At 44.7% G+C, this 12,829-nt stretch overlaps 1 long non-coding RNA gene across 1 annotated transcript in view; it reads right to left on the reverse strand.

Annotated features, from left to right (window-relative positions):
- Positions 1-6,085: 6,085 nt before the first annotated feature.
- LOC308591176 overlaps positions 6,086-12,829 on the reverse strand; it is a 230,257-nt gene continuing 223,513 nt past the window's right edge. Inside the window, exon 9 of the long non-coding RNA XR_014010026.1 lies at positions 6,086-6,175. This is a non-coding gene — a long non-coding RNA (uncharacterized lncRNA). The remainder of the gene's footprint in view (positions 6,176-12,829) is intronic.

A 12,829-nucleotide genomic window follows, 5' to 3' on the forward strand; every position in this document is an offset into this window, starting at 1 on the left:
TTTCCATTCCTCTGGACCTCAGAAGTATATAAAACTATATATGCACAGAGGTTCTATTTCTTAAATGTTCCATGTGCATGTTTAATAAGTAAATATTTGATTAGGAATATTTAAACTTCAGTTCTAATCATAGTGATATTGGATTTGGTTGCCACCAAAACCCTCCATTTCTAATATACGGTAATTCTAATTAACAGGGAGCCAGGTTTGAATTGGGATTTTTAAAGGGACCCGGTGTTTATGGTAAAGGTTTTATATATTTGTGTTTATGGCACAAGGGTTACTGTATGGGAAAGGGTTATATAATCTGACCCGGAGATTGCTTAAGGTAAACATACCCCTTATATGGGATACGTTGAAAAGGGGGTCCAATCCCACATTAGGCCTCATTCACACCATATTTAAAGCACTATAATACTGCTTTAAACAGTCATGGCTTCCCCCAAAGAGCCCTGGGAGCTGTATGTAGTTTTTTATGGCTGCCGAGAGTTGTTAGAAGAGACCTACTAGTCCCCTAACAGAGCTACAATTTCCAGAGTAGTTAAACAGTCAGTCCCTCTTCCCAGGGAACTCTGGGAATTGTTGCTCTAGGAGGGCACTAAGCGGTCTCCTAACAACACATAGCACACTTAATAAGTGACATTTCCCAGAATTCTTTGGGGGAAGTCATGGCTACTTAAAGGGGGCATCATAGTGCTTTAAATGAATGATGTGTCTTTATTGTGTGTGTGCACGCGCGCACGCACCCCCCCTGCCTGGAGGTACTTGAGGAGCAAATGGATTGAACATGATTTTGCTGATGTGAGGCTTATTTCCTTGGCTCGCTCTTTTGAGTCAATTTCACAAAAAAACCTTTCAGAGTTGCTGACGCAGTGGATCTACATAGCAGAGCTGAGAAAGGCCTCTGGGAACCCGGGGTGGTGGAGATGGGGCAGAGTGCTATTTTTAAAAAATTAAAAAAATTAAATCAATTGCCATAGCCTTTCATATGCTCCACTCTCACAAGCAATAAGCATTATTAGCATGCAGCCTTTTTTTCAGGTTCACAGCATAATCCTATATATGTCTACTTAGGAATGGAATTTGACTTACTGAGACCCTCCAAGTGTCCCTATTTTCCAGGGGCAGCCCTGATTTAATGAAGCCGTCCTGGTTTCTGATTTCATCCCAGAATGTCCCGCTTTTCCTTAGGATGTCCCTGTTTTCATTGGAGAAATGTTGTAGGATATGGAGTTATCCGACCCCTGAGCTGTCTGAAGGCAATCCTGTAAAGGGAGGTTTTTTAAAAAAATCTTTGATGTTTTATTATGTTTTCATATATGATGGGAGCTGCCTAGAGTGGCTGGGGCAACCCAGTAAGATGTGTGGGCTATAAATAGAAAAATTATCATTATGGAATGGGACGTCCCTATTTTCATCAGGAAAATGTTGGAGGGTATGCTTACTCCCAGGTAGGTGTGTATAGGCTGTGTACACACCATACATTTAAAGAACCCCCCACCCTCCCACCCCAAAATAAAGAGTCCTGGAAACTGAAGTTTATCCCCACAGAGCTACGATTCCCAGCACCCTTAACAAATGTCAGTTCCCAAGATTCTTTGGAGGAAGTCATGTGCTTTAAATGTATGGTGTGTACATAGTCCCACTCGATGAATCACAAAAATCATTTCCATTCATTCATTCATTCATTCATTCATTCAATGGTTTGTGGTGCTTCACAGAGCACAGGAGGACCAGTCTTCCTGCCCTCCTTCCTGAGGACCTCACAGTCTAAGTTCTGGAGAGGACTGGAGTTAGCATATACAGTGGTACCTTGGGTTAAGTACTTAATTCGTTCTGGAGGTCCATTCTTAACCTGAAACTGTTCTTAACCTGAGGTACCACTTTAGCTAATGGGGCCTCCCGCTGCTGCCGCGCCGCCAGAGCACAATTTCTGTTCTCATCCTGAAGCAAAGTTCTTAACCTGAAGCACTATTTCTGGGTTTGTGGAGTCTGTAACCTGAAGCGTATGTAACCTGAAGCGTATGTAACCTGAGGTACCACTGTATGGTAAAATCAGAATACATCATCGTGTGCACGCACAAGCTCCAGGATTAAACTGCAACACCCAGGAGATTTTTCTATTTATTTTAAACTTTGCTAATGGGTGGGGTATAAATAATAAAATTATTATTATTATTATTAATTTCAGGGCTCAGGAACCTGTGCCCCTCCAGATGTTGTTGAACTCCAACTCCCATCAGCCCAAGTCAGCACCAGCCCAAGTCAGCATAGCTAATGGTTGGGGATGGCATTATAGGCCAGAGGTGGGGAAGCTATTGGACTCCAACATCCATCAACCTCAGCCAGCATGGACAATGGCCAAGGATGCTGGGATTTGTATATATATATTATTTATTCTGCCACTAAAAACAACATTAGGCAAGCACGCTTAGACAAATCTTATCAATTTGAATGAATTGCCCAGGCTGCCAACTTTGTGGGGAGGTTAGAGGCAGTGTTTTGGACTACAACTCCCATCAGTCCCAGCGAGCACTATTGGGGGAGGTTGTTCTAAAAGGTCAAGGTGTTACTATTAGTATATAAAGCCCTTAATAGCTTTGGAACAGTTTACCTTCAGATCACCTGTACAGCTCAACTATTTGTGTATACATATTGGTCATTATAAGAACAACTGTTTAAGAATTGGTGCCTGAGTTTGATTTTTTTCTGCTTTCTTCCCTGTCCCTTTGTGTGTCTTGCTTTTTTAGACTGTAAGCCTGCATGCAGGGACTGTTTTGTTTTAACTGATTGTATATGAATCTCTCTGAGAGCCTTTAGAGCAGGGTACATATATATACATCCGGAATTTCCTGGACATACCCAGAATACTCCAAAGTTTGGGCAAAACTAAAGAAAGCTCAACAACTTTGCAAAAAGGTGGCAACACGAGAATTGGCCTTTTCAGTGGTGGCTCCCAGCTAGTGGAATGTTCTTCCCAGGGAGGCTCACATGACACCATCATTACACAGCTTTAGATATCAGCCAAGAACATTTACTTTTTCACCAGGCTTTTGGCTCTTTATTCTCTGTGGCCTCATGGAGTGGGTGGGATGTTTTAATCTTTGTTTCTTAGTCACAGGATTGTCTTTTAGATTTTGCTTTTCTTTGCTTTTCTGCTTGTTTAAATGTATGTGCTTTTTTGCTTGTTTATATATTGTAAGTTGCTTTGAGTGACCTTGGGGGGAAAGTAAAGTGACCAAGAAATCTAATGAATAAAATAAACAATGTTAGAAAACCTTGCTGAGGTTGTTGTTTTTTTCACATTGGTGTGTTCAAATCTTTGCTAAAAGCTTGGCAATATGTTTGAATGTGTAAGTTTGCCTCTCCCCTCCATTTCCCTTCCTCTTTAGAAATGGCTTGCATGTGTGTGTCTGTGTAGCGTTGAGGCAAATCTCCTGATGTCGCAATCCAGCACCTTCCCTAAGGAGTCACCCCTGAGAGATGGCTTCTTAGTTAGGCCTGTCTGCCTGGATAATGATTTCCAAATAAGTAAATCTGTTAATGAGATCACAGTGGGAGCAATAATGAGTCAGAAGAGGGTGAAGTGGGGGTGGGGGTGTGTCTGGGGTTCTTTTTAATCAGTCGGGACTCTTGGGTCTGGCCGGGAAGCAAAGAGAGGTATACTACCCTATTTCCCAGGACATCTTTTCGGTGCTGCGTAAAAACATTTTTGTTAAGGCAAGCCTATCCAGACATGTAGAATGTTGACATGGCTCTTAAGCTGGCTGATTTTAATTATTTTCTGAAAGTTTTTCCCCCTAAAGATTTCATTGTCTTATTCCTTTTGTAAACCACTTTGCAGTTTGCAGTTTAGCTGAGGTTTGCTTGTTTGTTTGTTTACGAGCAGGATGTAACTTTGATGAAATAAATAAAAAACATCAGCCACCTGGGTTGTTGTGTTTTAACTTTTTTACTGATGCATGGGCCAGGCTGAGAAGTTGCTCCTTCGCCCTCTCCTTGGAAAGACCTGCTTTGTTTTCATTTAGCACAAAAGAACTCAGCATCGCTGCCTCCAGTCCAGCACCCTGTGCCCAACAGTGGCAGGGCTACATTTCACAGCACACAAAAGCCCAGAGGGTTCTGCACACACTTCTCTCTCCATCATCCATCTAGGGAGGGGAGAGGGACCATCACAGCTCAAGGATGAATTCAGCCTGGTTGTTGCAAGGAAGGGGGGTGCCACCTCAAGCTCCCGGAGCCAGGGAGGCAGGGTATAAAGGTAATAATAAAAAGAAATAAACCCAAAGCACTCAAGGGTGCACAGTGGAATCCGTGAGGGTTGTGGTCTGGGATGAGTTTTGAGGGCCAAATTGAGATTTGGGGGGGGGGCTACATTCAGCCCACAGCTCCACCCCTGAGCTGGACAAAGAGTCTTGGCTTGGTATGTGGCAGCTTCCTATTTTTCCTAGTGAAAGAATTCTCTTTGGTCCCCTCCTATCTTTAGAGCAGAGCCTGGGTTACTTTAGAGCTCTTTCACAGCTTGTGCTCAAGTTGATCCATAGCGTAACCCCCACTGAAATCGGAGCTCATTACTCCATGGAAGCCTTTGGCCCCACATGAGCAATAGCTCCATCACGCTCGCTTCCTGTGGCTGCTGAGCACCCCATCAACATTACATAACCCAGATCTGTTTATATTGGCGGAATGGAGCGTCTGCCGGGATCAGGGGCATATCTTGGAGGGTCTGGAGGAAACAGGTTTTTATTTTTGTTAAAACAATATCTGAGTCAGACCTGAGCAAGCAAGCAACTGCGATGTCAGGGACAGATGTGCAGAATTCCAAGATGAGGCACTAAAACCCACATCCTCAATCTTCCACAGCTTCCAGCTATTTTGAAGTGAGTGAAGCAGTTAACATCTCAAGCAGGGTTTCCCCGTGATAGGACCATGTCAAGCTGGGGTGGAGAACCCAAGTCCTGGGCTCCAAATGCAGCTGTTCAATCTCCTCTATTTGGTCCTCTTCTCTGCCTGCACCTCCTCCACAGCCACACCCCTTTCCCCAGGGGACACTCCTTATTGGCTGTGCTTTGCACCCTCAACAAGTGGTATTGGCTGGCTGGAATGTCATGTCTGGATAAGGGACTGAGTCTGTGCAGAAACTACCCTCCTGTGCACAGATAACATCTGTATTCATTGCTCTGCCCATCATTGGCATTCCCCCCCCCCGACGCTATGCAGAAGGGAATGTGGCCCTCAAATTGGAAAGGGAAAAAAAGATTTCCCACCGCTGAACCGAAGTTCAGAGTTTAAGGTCATGCGACTGGACTTAACTGTCAGGAGTCCTTTACCTTTACCTTTTTTAACTGCACAAACTAAAGAGGGCTTTCCCTGTATTCTTATATCAGCCATAGCAAATTTTGTAAGTCAGTTATGCTATTGAATGTCACTGCAGGGGAGAATAAGTAGGAAAGGCTACACATCCTCTCCTCCTGCCAGATGACTTTTCATTACAAATGTCATCTACACACACACACACACACTTGCATTCCGACGGGGAAAGTGGGTTCATGAAAACATGTTTTGTCGCGACGAGATGTCATTTCATCCTGGCACAAGCTAATCTATCAAGTTCTGAAGAAGCCAGAGCGCTTCTTTTAATTTTGAAAAGGCCAGGAACGCACACACAAAAGGGTTCCCCATTAGCAAATCCCATTTTAAAAGTGCACCGAGGTTAATTGTATTACTGGGGCTGGACTGCCATCTTTAACAGCAGAGGCATCCCAGCAGGGATTGATGGGATAAATCTGCTCTCTGTAGATGGGAGCAGCGAAGGGGGGAAGCCCGTGATCTCAAGCCTTTGACATCCTTCTCCCCTTACCCCCACCTCACCCTCCACCTCCGGCATCCCATCACAATTGACTTTTCCCTCAACCAATTCCAGGAGAAGGATGTTCCTGTACATTACCTCTGACATGCTGGCAACTAGGGGATGCTCCAGACCGGTTGTATTTAATTACCGCTCCTGGTGGATTTATTACTATTATGCCTGGATTAATTGGGAAAGTAAAAATGCTTCATTGAGCGATCCATCTTCTCAAAGTTACTTACCTTGTCACGGGGCTAATAACAGGGAAATTAAAACGCTTCTCTTTCTCGCTGCGACATCGTAGGAAATGGATTTCTGCAATTCCTCCTGTAGAATTTTTTTTAAGAGGCATTTGAAAGCGGTGGGAGAAGATAAATTCGGCTAAGCGAGAGTGGGGGGAGGTCTGAGGGACAGAGGGAGGAAATGCAGCCATGCTCTTTATCAAATAAAACATTACACCCCCTCCGTGATGGTACTTTTTAAGATAAAAAAAAAAATCTGAAGGATGATAGAATATTGATTGATTGCTAATACAGCAACAATCCCCCTGTTGTAGGAAGGGCCTCTTGCCATTTTATTTAAAAACCATTCCCGTAACACAAATTGCTTCGTACAGTTCCTGTTTCATAAGGATTGACAGCTAAAGGTTTGGCTGGTTATTTTAGACCAATCTGTCAAATTCAGCCGCCTTAACAATCTCTCTGTACTACACACACACCACACATTCAAAGCACATTACCGCACCACAAAAGAATATTGGGTATTGTAGTTTATCCCTTTCCAAACTTTTCATGTTGGTGACACACTTTTTAGACATGCATCATTTCGCAACAAGGTAATTCAGTTTTAGTGGCAAACCAGAGGTTAAACTAATCCCTTTCCAGCCCCAGGAGGAGTTTGGGGAGCGTTTGTGCGACACACTTACACACTGCAGCCGACAAACTAACGTATCGCAACACAGAGTTTGGAAAGCTGTGACCAAGGTTCGAATACCCACTCAGCCACTGCGTGACCTTGGCCTTACCTACCTCACAGGGCTGTTGTGAGGATTAAATGAGGAGGGGAAGAACCATGTATGCCACCATGTATGCTCCTTAAAGAAAAAAGTGAAATCAAAATGCAGAAAACAAACAAACCAAACAATTCCTAGCACCCTCAATGAATACGCTTCTCTGGGTTCTTTGTGGAAAGTCATCACTGTTTAAAGTTGGTGGTGCAAAAGTCATCAGTACCTCCATCTGCCACCATTTTGTGACTGGCTCTGCCCACCCCACCCCCCATTTTGTGAGTGGTGGACCACAGCCATTTTCAGCCATTTCAACTCCTGGACTGCAGATATTACTGGACCAGACTCTCCTAGTGTCCTTAATTTCCAGGGACAGTCCCAGATTTACAGAAGCCGTCCTGATTTCTGATTTCATTCCAGAATGTCCTGCTTTTCCTTAGGATGTCCCTATTTTCATTTCAGAGAAATGTTGGAGGGTATGGAGTTATGCGATCCCTGAGCCAACTAACTATACAACTTTATAGAAGACATCTGAAGGCAGCCCTGTATATGGAAGTTTTTAAAAAAATGTTTAATGTTTTATTATTATTTTTATATATGTTGAAAGCTGCCCAGAGTGGATGGGGCAACCCAGTCAGATGGGTGAGGACATAAATAAAATATTGCTGCTACTATGATTATGATTATGGACTCTATTTTCATCCAAGAAATGTTGCAGTGTATGGTTCTGGCAGGGGATAAAGCAGGTCTCCACGCTCCTTTCTCTTCCTTTGGCCTCCCCTGAGATTTCAAGGAAATGGCAAGGGCTATAGTTAGCAGCACTACGCAGAATTGTGAAAATTAATAAAATTGGCAAACCTGAGTAGTGGTGGTTGGTTTCCTGCCATGTGCTCATAGGTAGTTTTGTTTTTGTCCTTGCTCTCTGCATCCTGAATGCACCCAGGCATTCAAACTGTTTCCAGCTGTGGGTCAGCCCTATTTCTCAGGCTGTATCTACGCTATACATTTAAAACACTCTTCTTTCCCTCAAATAATTTTGGGCACTGTAGTAGTTCACCCATCACAGAGTTACAACTCCCAGCAACCCTTAAGAAACTGCAGTGCCCAGAATTCTTTGAGGGGAAATGATGTGCTTCAAAGGTATAATATGTGCACAGCTGACTTCTTGTCAGATTAGAGCAGAGCTTTCCAGACATTTCATGTTGGTGACACGCTTTTTAGACATGCATCATTTTGCAACGCAGTAATTCCGTTTTATTAGCAAACCGGAGGTTGAACTAACCCCTTATAAGAGATACAGACACAGCATGTTAGTATCTTGGCTCACAGGCAGAGGTACCTGGCCTCCCCCGAGGCAATTGAGCGAGATACTGTGTTTACCTTCTGCGACCTCCCGGCAGGCTAGGTAAACAAACCCGGGGATTCTTCTCATCAGACGTGAGAAGAACACACCCTCTGCTTCTCTGCTTCCTGCTTCTCTCTCCCTCCCTGCATTCTCCCAGGGAGGAGAAATGAGACAGACAGGAGTCCTTTTTACATATTTATTCCTGTCACTCAACAGTACATAGAAATGTGACTGTTCCCTTCAGACTCCATCAGAAGAGACTCAACCTCTCCCCTGTACTTCCAGCACAGGTCACATGACACTCTGAGCTAACATCCGGTGCTCAGTACAGAGAATAGGCTCCACCTTTTCCCCAGCAGTACAGCAGCAAACCACAACATCCTGTTTTGCATTCCAGCAATCTGGAGCTGGCTTTTGCCTTGGTGCTTTTTCCCAACACAGCACACCTACACACCGCAGCTGACACAAGAATGACACACAGTTCAGAAAGCTCTGGATTAGAGTTTGTGGAAGAATTAAAACAAGCTGCTTGTGCTTTTCCTTCCCTGCCGCCCTCTGAGGCTAATAAGCCATCAGCCCCAGCCTGGAAGCTTGCAGCATCTTACCAGGCCCTTCCTCAGCTGCAATCTTTCCTGGCTGATTGCTGGTAGGGCTACTCATGAGTAAGCAGCTGCCAACTTCCGGCCCCCAGGGCTTCCTGTTTTTGGATCTCTATCCCTTCCCCACAGGCTCATGTAACACACAAAGATAATACCCTAAATCTGATCTATTTTAAAGGTAGATAATGTTGATTGGAGCTGATGAAAGAGAATGGAAGTGAGCGACTGAGGATTGGCTCCGAGGGTAACCCTGGAGAAGGCATGCTGGAAGAGCACTAGGGAGGAGTTGTTCTGTACATCCCAAAACTAAACATTCAGCGCACTGAAAACACAAGGGGCTTTGCTTTCAAGGGAACAGTGTGCAAGCCCTGCTACGTGCAATGGAACTTCGTGGGAAACACACCTTAAGTCACTCCGAAAGAAGGTATTGGAGCACTTCTAATCATCTGCCCACCACCATGAACAGAAAATAGAAGATCTAGCTGAAAGTCAACACATGGGGATCTGCACTGATCATTGCTGCATTGCATTCCTCATTACTATTATCTTATATAACAGTATTCAAACCTTAGAAGCCAGTAGTGATGTATGGAAGTGAGAGCTGGACCATAAAGAAGGCTGATCACCGAAGAATTGATGCTTTTGAATTACGGTGCTGGAGGAGACTCTTGAGAGTCCCATGGACTGCAAGAAGATCAAACCTATCCATTCTGTAGGAAATCAGCCCTGAGTGCTCACTGGAAGGACAGATCCTGAAGCTGAGGCTCCAATATTTGACCACCTCATGAGAAGAGAAGACTCCCTGGAAAAGACCCTGATGTTGGGAAAGATAGAGGGCACAAGGAGAAGGGGACGACAGAGGACGAGATGGTTGGACAGGGTTCTCAAAGCTACCAGCATGAGTCTGACCAAACTGCAGGAGGAAGTGGTAGACAGGAGTGCCTGGCGTGCTCTGGTCCATGGGGTCATGAAGAGTCGGACACGACTAAATGACTAAACAACAACGAAACCTTAGAAGAGTGTGTGGCTGTGAGGGGGTGCGCTTGGCTGTGACTATCATGAAGCCCCCACCTTCGTTTTATACAGCTCTATCACATCCCCCCTCTACTCGCCCCCCTCTCTCTAAGCCCAAAATGTTCCAGCCTTTCCTCACCATGCAGTTGCTCCACTAAACCCCTAGACCTTGTTGTTTGCCCCTTTCTGAACCCTTTCTAGTACTATAACAACCTTTTTGAGGTTTGGCGACCAGAAAAAAGAGGGGCTCCTATTTATGGACTAATCTCTTCCTTCTGTACAAGACTTAAAAGGAAATTGATGTATATATTATAGAAGAAAGAAAAATCTTTTAAGAGCTTGGAGGGTGGGGGTTTTTTTAGGTTTTTTTAGTGCTTTTCTTCCCCCTCGCCCTTCTCTTTTCTTGCCCACGCTAATGGCAATGGCAATGGTTACATTAAGTATTTGGCTAAACTTCAAGAATTCTTTCTCTCTTTTAATTATCTTCTCCCTGACAGTTTGCACCCATTAATCCTGTTTTTATGGATTTAAGGGAACTGCAGAATTGCAGGTTGGAAATCTCTCTATTCCGCCTCCCTCGCCTCCCCACCCCCTTGCCATGGAGGGCAGGGGGAGGGGGGCAGGAAGAGAAATGGGTGGGAGGGAGAGGGACATTCCAGACCCCCGCACCCTTGTAAGCAGCCGGTCCTCTGCCCTGTGGCGTGGAGGGCATCCATGAGATACAGCTCTGGTATTTCAACGGTTTGGGGGCTTGTGCCAAAAGAAGAAGAAGAAAACCGTGCCTTGAATCTTAATATCACCTCTTTCTACTGGAAACCTCTTTCCCAGAACCCTTGATGCTTTTTTCAGTTCAAGCAGAGTACCCAAATACAGCTGGATTTTATCCTCCATCTCCTCTTTCGAGGTGCCTGCCAACTCACCTCCTTCAAAGATGGGGCAAGGCAGCTTAAGTGATCAGCCTAATGGTGTGTGTGGTGTGTGACGACTGAAGCTCCTTACCAGTGCAGGGAATCACAACTGGAAAGAGTGCTGTTTGAGGATGAAGGTATGAAGGCAACATTCAGATTCGTTGCTCTGCCCAGTTTTGCCCCTGCCCACCCTTGGCATGTGGCCCCTGGAATGTTGCACCAGAGGGAATGCGGCCCTTGGGGTGAAATAGGCTCCTCCACCCCGGTCTAATCTGTTGCTGTTTTAGAAGAAGCGCAGGCAGCTTCCCCGAATCTGCCTTGGGCGTGCTGTGCTGCTGCCACAGGACGGAAAAGCAACCTCCCTCCATACCTCTTTGTTCAGGTCCATCATTGCTTTCCAACAACTGACCTCGTCTTGACTTCATTACCAGCTCTTAAAAGACATGCACTCCTCAGCACATTATCCTAGCTGCAGGGTGGGAGTGGGTGTGTTTTAAAGCAGCCATTCCTCACCGCCATCCCTAACTTGGATCATCTGCTGCTCACTTTCTAGATTACCTTCACTGGGAGAAGGTTATTTATGGACCTCCTACGATAATTGCAGAGCATGCAGGAAAGCATAAAATATTTGGTGGGGATAGCTCCAGGCCAGTCAGCACTTAGCATTCTTGGGCAAAGGAGGGGCAGTAGATCAGTGGAAGTGCATTTGCTTTGCATGTAAAAGGTCCCAGTTTCATTGCCTGGCAACTCCATGCCAGACTGGGAGAGACCTCTGTCTGAAATACTGGCAAGCCACTGCCAGTCAGTGTAGACAATACTAAGCTAGGTGGATCAATGGCTTGACTTGATATAAGGCACCTTCCTATGTTCCTATGATTGGGGGCAGGCACTGATGTGCTGAGACTGGCCTTGGGGCTACCCCTCTCCACAACACACGCCCCCCCCCCAAGCAGCTAGATTGTGCATTGGACACCATTTTAATTACCCACAATCCCCCCCAAAGCAGTTTCGTTCCAGGGGATTATGGGAAATTAAAATGGGAGCACCTGCTCCTGCTTCCTACCACACCTATTCATTCGTATTTGCTTGCACAAAGTTCGCCAGAAGGTTAAATGGTGTCTGGTCTTTCTTGAGCATTCCTTCTCATTCTTTTGCAGGGAGGTTACTCAACAATGAGCCTGATTTCACCTAGATTTGTTTGCACCATGGTCATAACAACTCTCCCTCAATCGTTCACCCCACATTTCTCCATGTATTATCCTAACTGCAAAAAAAACACAAAACCAACAAAGCATAAAACCAAACCTGTTGTTCTTTTTTAGAGAGTGGATTTGTTGCACCCAGAATAGCAAGGCACTCCATTCAACTAACTGTAGATTCCAGTGGTTCCTGCATTGAAGGGGGTTGGACTTGATGACCTTTGGGATACCTTCCAACTCTACAATTCTAGGATTCTATTATCCTAATTGCACAAACTTGAATTTTTGGTGTGTGCTTGAACCTTCCCAAAGAATAATGACAATCTGGGGACAACTGTGACTAAGGGAGATAAGGGCTTCACAGAACCAGCAATAGTGGCACCCCAACCATCACCACTGCTTACACCACTGACAGAAATATGTGTTTTGGCCTCAAGACTGGACGTGTGGAGAAAATCCTGCAGTAGGATTAAAGTCCATTGTTGGATCTTATAGTTTGCCAAAGAGCAAATATTTACTGACAACTGTTTACCAGATGGATGTTGAGTGTTTGCACATTTGAATACCAGTGATACTGAGGACTGCTGAATACTTGGAATAATGTGATTTTATGAAGGCACTATTGTCTATAGACATTTTAACTTTTGTGTACATGTACATTTTTACATGATGCATTAAATGTGCATTTGGGAAACAGCCATTGCTCAGAGGTTAGATGAACCAATGGTATGACTCTGCGTAAGGCAGCTCCCTATGTTCCTAACATATATTTCTATTCATATAAATGATACTTTGGACTCACCGGTGCAGGGATCAAAACATTATGCAATGTCTGCAAAAGACCAAAATTTGTGTTTCTGTGTTTTAAAGTGACTTATGATATAATCCTCCTGAATAGCTAATGGGAAAT

The sequence above is a fragment of the Podarcis bocagei genome (genome assembly GCF_964188305.1).
Source record: "Podarcis bocagei genome assembly, chromosome: 7".
Taxonomy (NCBI): domain Eukaryota; kingdom Metazoa; phylum Chordata; class Lepidosauria; order Squamata; family Lacertidae; genus Podarcis; species Podarcis bocagei.